Genomic DNA, 7,104 nt, shown 5'->3' with positions numbered 1-7,104 from the left:
GGTTTTATCAAGAGGCTGCAACGGATGTACAGTAAGACTTCTTATGCTGCTCCCCCCCTACCCCCCCTTTTTTTTTCCATAGTAAATATTGGAAAGATTGCCAGCTAAAGTTCTGTAGCTCAAAATGTAGCTGATTTAGTATTGTCACCCAGATAGCAGTACCACTGATAGGGAATTAGTCAATACTTCAGAACTCTAACACCAGCGTATATAATATGGATTTACAGTCAAGTACTCACCCCATCCCACTCCTCTGAATTTAAAAATTGCTTTTTTTTTTTTTTCCTGTATATTTTTTTATGTATTAGCAGACTTGGTCTTGTTTATGATGAAACGTAACTTGGACTATGATGTTCTTCATGACTAATTTTCCTAAAATCTTTCAGGTATAGAATGTGACTAAGAAGCCAAAGACCATTATCGTGTCCCAGTTCCATCAATGAATGTGGTAAAGTGAAAAGCATTCCAAGAAGGAATAGGAAGCAAGAAACATGTTTTCTTTCATTAGTCACAAGTATACCACGTTGAGTACACCGCTTCCCGTCCGATCAGCGAAGTTAAGCAACATTGGGTCTGGTTAGTACTTGGATGGGTGACCGCCTGGGAACACCAGATGCTCTTGGCATCCCTACGTGTCAAGTGGGGTTGCTGGAGGATTAGTGCCCCTCCCTTTAAAAACAATTAACTCTAAACCCTTGGCCACCCCGTTTGGGATACATGGCGTCTGGCAATGAATGAATGATGAAACTTACTGCTGCCTTAAGCTTTTCAACATCAGAATCTCTTCATTTGTATTCTGGAAGCTACTGGTAATGTTTACCACTACTCCTTAATGCCTGTGTCTTGGTTGAGGTCACTGGTGTGAGTGTGTAGTATACTGCTGGATCACACTGGCATCTGCCGAGAGAAATCTCCAGAAAATTTATCAAACAAAATATTTTTGCTGAGGGACTTGCTCAACTGATTTAATTATGTGTAGTGTTTAACACAAAACATCTTCCAGAAGTGCAAACTACAATGTCCTGAGAGATATGAAGACAACCTTGGTTAAATATCCTGGTTGGTTCTGCATCATTTTGGATGACAAAAACTGCAGCTTGGTTTTACTGAACATGATTTTCAATTCGATCCATCAGCATGGAAGAAAAATTACATTTTTAAATATACTGTAGTACGATACTGACCCGACAGCACCATTTTGTTGTATGCTGGACACTTTTTTACCTACACTACAACACAGTGTTAGTCTATACTATGTCTGTTGGTGCTGTGTTGGAGTAACTCACATTTTGGTGTTGTGTACAGTAGGCTATATGGCATACGAGTGTACTGATTCCCCACCTAACCTAACAAACCAGGTTCACCACCACAGGACACAGTTCAACTGATCCACTGTGGTTGCTGGTGTGGTGCTTGAGCAATTCACAAAACAGAAACATTACTGAATAGCAAATATCACAAACTATGACTGTCCCTTAAAAAAAAAAAAAAAAAAAAAAAATCAATACTTTGCCACACGGGCACGACCTTTCCATATTTCCTATTGAAATTAATCCTTCACAGGTGACTTATGTTTCATAGATTATCATAGTTACGGGGCGTTTTTTAATAATGTTACCTGTGAAATATGTAAAGACATGTTTATGTCACACATTCCATCACCCACATAAAGGTACCACCAAGAGGCAAACCTTGCTGACAAATTCTACAAATGCATGTCTTACTTTTGGCATAAGTAAATTCCCAACTGATATGTTAGGTTTGGAGAATTTCAATTGATTAAATTACTGTAGGATTAGCTAGGTTAAGATGGGCTTGGATTGGTTGTGTGAATAGGTTAAGTTATGACATTAGATTTATTGTTAGGACTCAAGACTGGGATTTGGCCTGACAGATACTCAAGGGGTCTCTAAGCTACGTGGCAATTCAAGGTGGTTAAAATCACGGGGGGTGGGGCAAACACCCCAGTTAGAATAGGTTAGGCCTCCTCTTTTCCTGTTTCTCCCATCTTTCCTGTCACTTTTTATTACTCTTCTTTCCTCCAGGTGGCTTTACATTGATATGTTAGGTGGGGGCGCTCACCATCCACTCACTCGATGTAGTGTTGTTCTCGGGTGTCTGCCCTTTCCTCTCCTCTCTCCATTCCTTCCTTCCTCTTCGGTCTTTCTTTACTTCATTCTTTCCTTGTCCTTCTGCCTACGGGTGACTTTACACTCCCACTTTTGTCTTTCCTTCATTCTTTCCTCTTCCTTGTGCCTATGGGTGACTCTACACTAAGTGACAAGCCTAATGGTTTCCTGTACACCAGGAAACCATTTACTACGCTGGGTGGTAATCATACAACCAAATTATGACGCCTGGTGGTTTAGTGGGTAATTACAGCGCTCCAGTCGGATTGAGCCGGTGAAGGTTTATATCCAAGGGGTGGTTTGGGTTATTGCTCATGTAATGCCACTCAGAGATGAGTGAGGCTGGTCACTCTCATCTTAAATGTCAGGACCGAATTACCTAACCCCGGGCTTCTACGCTCCTCATGGGGCAAAGTAGAATTGGATGATGCATGGATGGATGGCTTTCCACTGAGTGACCAGCCTAACGGGTTCCTATAAGCCTGGAAACCATTTACAACGGTGGGTGGTAACCATATACCCAACCCATACGTGTTCCTTCAGTGTCACCAAGTGGGACGGTAGAGGGTCAGTGCTCCTCCCGGCAAAACAATCTTCTCAAGACAAAAGGCCACCCCTTACGGGATTATGGCGTCTGGCTAAAGATAGATAAGATACGTTAGGTTTGACTGGATCGTTTGGTTTCGTAAAGAGTTCAATGTTTGATGCACCAACGTGTCCTGTTGGCAAGATAGTAATCAACGTATCCAGTCAGTAAACAGGCTGTCACAGCCAAACTGGCGGCTTCCTTAAATACTCCAAACAGTATATTTTATTTTTCCTCTACACTTTTTGCAGTTTAAAATAACCAGATAACTATCTATGTTGCATATGGTAATAAAATTACTTTCCTGAAGATCATGAGATTGTAAGAAGACAGTTGCAATCACCACAACCATTTGCGATAACAAAATATTAAAGAACATAAAATGAAAGTTCGTCCATTAAAAAAAGGTTATAACATATTAAGGAAACTTAGAACACAGGAAGAAATATACGTAAATAAAGAGAGTAAAGTGTATTTTCCCCCTTTGGAGCAGAGGTGCCTAAGGCTGGGCTGGTGTAGTGCAGAACACTTAAGGACAGGAGGCTGACCTACGCCCATGGTAATGTTTCGTTTCGTTTCGTTTTTAAAGGCTCCAACATGCTTGCATGTGTCGGCCTCGGTCACCTAATAGCGGCTCTCCACGCTGCACGATCCATTGCAGCCTCCCTGTTCAGTCCTTTAACCCTAAGGTCACACTTAATGACCTCGTCCCATGTCTTTCTCGGTCTACCCCTCATAACCCCACCCCCAATATTAACACTTCTCACCTTCCTCACCCAATTATCATCCCCCATCCTCTCGACATGTCCAAACCACCTCAATCTACCTCTCCTCATCACAACACCAATACACTTAAGTCCCATCCTACTTCTCAACTCTTCCATTGTAAACCCAGCCCCTCCAGGCCTTGGACGCAGGGACGCACTGCACATCCACCTAATCATCATTTCTGTACGTCTGAGCCGGCGAATATCTTCCTCCCTCACTGCCCAGGTCTCACTGCCATACAGCATTACACTCCTAACACATGCTGCATACAAAGACCCCTTAGCACGTAGGGAGAGCCCTCTCAATGTCAAGAGAGGCAAGAGCTCCCTGAACTTCTTCCAACCACTTCTCACCCTAACCACAGAGCTAGCTCCAGCCCCACCTCCAGCACACAACAAGAAAGAAGTACTTGCGGGACTCCAACCACAGTGCACAGCCACAGGCCACTGTGCATTCTGACCCAACAGCTCTTCTACCACACCACCATTAAAAGGTAACACAAGTGGTAACAAAGTAACAAATAACTCAGCACACAAAGTATACTCCCTCTGGCTACCTCTGGGACTTGAACCACAGCACATTTTGACCCGAGGGCTCTACCTCCACGCCACCATTAAAAAAAGTAACAAAGTGGGTAAAAAAGTGAGTTACATGTAACATCAAAGAAAGTAAATGTCCCTCCAATAAGACAGAGTAAACTGAGAGTGACAAATAACATCAGAGAGTAATGTCTGTCCAAAAAGAAAATTCTCAGCACTAAGCAAAAAGACAAAACAAAATGTAGATTCCATTAAAGTAAAACAAAAACTTATAAGATGAATCAAATCACACCAGGTGTGGGGGTGGGGCCTGCCGCTGTGTGGGGTGGTGGTAAATCACACCAGGTGTGAGGGTAGGGCCTGCCGCTGTGTGGGGTGGTGGTAAATCACACCAGGTGTGGGGGTGGGGCCTGCCGCTGTGTGGGGTGGTGGTAAATCACACCAGGTGTGGGGGTGGGGCCTGCCGCTGTGTGGGGTGGTGGTAGCGGTAGTTCAGGTACAGTGCCGAGACACTGACCAACAGTTTGACCACAAACCACGCCACCACCCCCACCCAAGCCCCATTCCACACCTCCCACACCTCTATCACCCCAACTATGGCCTCCAGGGGGTGAAGCAGCTGGGCACAATAGATGGCACTCAGTGCCAGCTGCCAACTCAGCATACTGACACCCAGAATTACACTCAGCACCAACAGCACAACCTGAAACACGTCATTTTTGACAAACCAAAAGCCAACCCAAGTGGTGAGCAACCAACAGTGATAAACAATAAGCCAAGTTAGACCTGCGTTGACCTCATACCGCAATTGTGAAGAAATTACCATCCCGGTCAATTCAGACAACATTAGCCTACCGGGATAGTGACTATATTGTTCTCCTAATGACTTAATTGCCCAGTTAAGCCTTGATGGCTCAATATTATGGCGCAAAATTGTGTCTAGAGGAACACCATTCTCAACAAATTTGGAAACAATATCAGAAATATCCTTACGGAAATAGGGAACACATGTTTTGACAAAAATGGTGAAACCTAAATCAGTAAGTGACACAATTACGAACCAACAAGTTATGAGTACGAACAATATCTTTTTGAGGAGGGGCCGAATCCCGTTAGTGTTGACGGGGATAGTGGTGGGGCGGTAGACCCCGTTGTCCATGTGTACAACTGTGTGGGACATTTTGGGATGAGCTTACCAAAACTTAATCGTAAGCTATATCACAATCCAATATCGTACTACACAGTACGATTAATTTTAACCTTACTAACCGTTATGAAATTACGGGTCACAATGAAAATGCGAGAGCGCGGACAACACACCCTCTCGCTAACTCGTCCACTAGAGTCGCTCACGCAGGTGCTCACCTTTTATAGCCCCAAGATGCCGGAAGGGATATTATGAATACTTCGCGCTACCAATATTTCGTTATTTTTCTGCCATAATTACCTCAGTGTCATTCAAACCACTTAAACTTACACATTTTAAGAAAAAAATAATAATCCGTGTTCTTAATTTTAGTAAATTAAGATTGATTTAGTGTTAAACTCGCATAATAAGAAAGGTCAAGTAGGTAATATTTTCGAGACTGCCTTTTTTTCGGTCGTATCAACTTAAATTCAAATCTGCGTTTGTATTTTTTAATGCACCACAGCAAAGGCAACATAAACCAGCCATATTGTATTGTGAATATTCATTGTTTCCTTTTTCATTTCCTAACTATTGTTTCTTCAAAGAAGACAGTAATAAATAACGTTTCACAAAGAATTCTCCAACCTCCTTGGAAAATATCATGCATAGTTATGACACCTACCACAATACTAACCTACTGGCCTGACTCCATATCCTTTCCATAGCACCTCTTCGTGACTAGCACCATAATCTATGTTAGTGCTAATCTCTTATTACAGCACAACACTGAAGATGGTTAGATGGCAATTTTACGCCAAGTTACAGTAAACAGAGTTTAGTATCGTCACTATTTACTTTCCTCTAACTTCTCCTAAAGGCCTTACTTTGATCAGCTGGATTGGTGATAATTACAGTATAAGGAAAAAACATTCAAACACCAGATTCTGTGGCTACTAATGGTGCTTTTAATAACAAAATCAAACAATTTATGGATGCTGTGAACTCTCTTCAGCTACAATTAGGGTGAGATGGGGGTCAACCCTACTATTAGTGGCAAAATATTACACCAAACATTCAGATAAAGGTTTTATTATGAAATGTAAATATCAAAAGAAGCGTCAGAAATAGGGCTATCTTTGGTATGGTTATCACTTCTTTTGAGATAAGTTATCTTAAAAGTGTATTATCAAAAAGGTAGCCATGTGTATAGATAGTGGGGGTGAAGCCTACATCCTATTTGACAACACTATAATGTGGTACCAAAGTAAATCTAAGTTTATATATGAAGTAGGCAATGTAAGAATTCAGAGCAGAGACATTTATCTACTCCATGACTTTCATATTGCCTTACAAGCAACACAAAAATTTAATATTCCATTATTAAATGTTTAACCTGGCTGAATACTGAAATGTGGTGCTAAATTATTGTAAAAGTAAAGGACATATGCTGTCCCAGTACAAAAATGTTGGCCACAAGTTACAGAAATATATATGCCATGAATGAAGAAAAACAGGCCAGGTTAAGACGTAGGACTGTTATTATTTAAAAAAGATATATGCTATAACACTACATAAATAAAGGTGAAGGTACACACTGCACTCTTTAATCTACCTCGGGTGTTATGCCAGCATGTTAACCTGATGTTACAAGTCTACTTCATATTCTACTGAGTTAGAGCCACATTGAATTTAATTATTCTGGCAAGCCTCTGTTTTACCTCCCCCCATTTGCAAGGCATCTTGATAAACCTGTGAAAGACATATTACGTGAGTTCTTCACACACAAATCACCTTACTAATACTGTATTTTGTAATTTGTGGTGGACCGTAGAGAAATGAATTGGTATTGTACGCCCTACAACTATCGGTAAAAATAAAATGACACAATATCTTTATTGGGTTATAGGCCAAATAATTCAATCTGCAAGGCTCAACTGCATATCCCATATCAAC

The 7,104-nt window shown here is 41.5% G+C and overlaps 1 pseudogene; it reads left to right on the top strand.

Annotated features, from left to right (window-relative positions):
• The first annotated feature begins 506 nt into the window (after positions 1 to 506).
• Positions 507 to 626, top strand: LOC145411081 (5S ribosomal RNA; annotated as a pseudogene).
• Positions 627 to 7,104: the final 6,478 nt, after the last annotated feature.

The sequence above is a fragment of the Coenobita brevimanus genome, chromosome 87 (assembly GCF_032717465.1).
Source record: "Coenobita brevimanus isolate Jiangsu-jjx chromosome 87, ASM3271746v2, whole genome shotgun sequence".
NCBI lineage: Eukaryota > Metazoa > Arthropoda > Malacostraca > Decapoda > Coenobitidae > Coenobita > Coenobita brevimanus.
The sequence above is the reverse complement of the archived record's forward strand: the minus strand, read 5'-3'. Positions and strand labels throughout refer to the sequence as shown.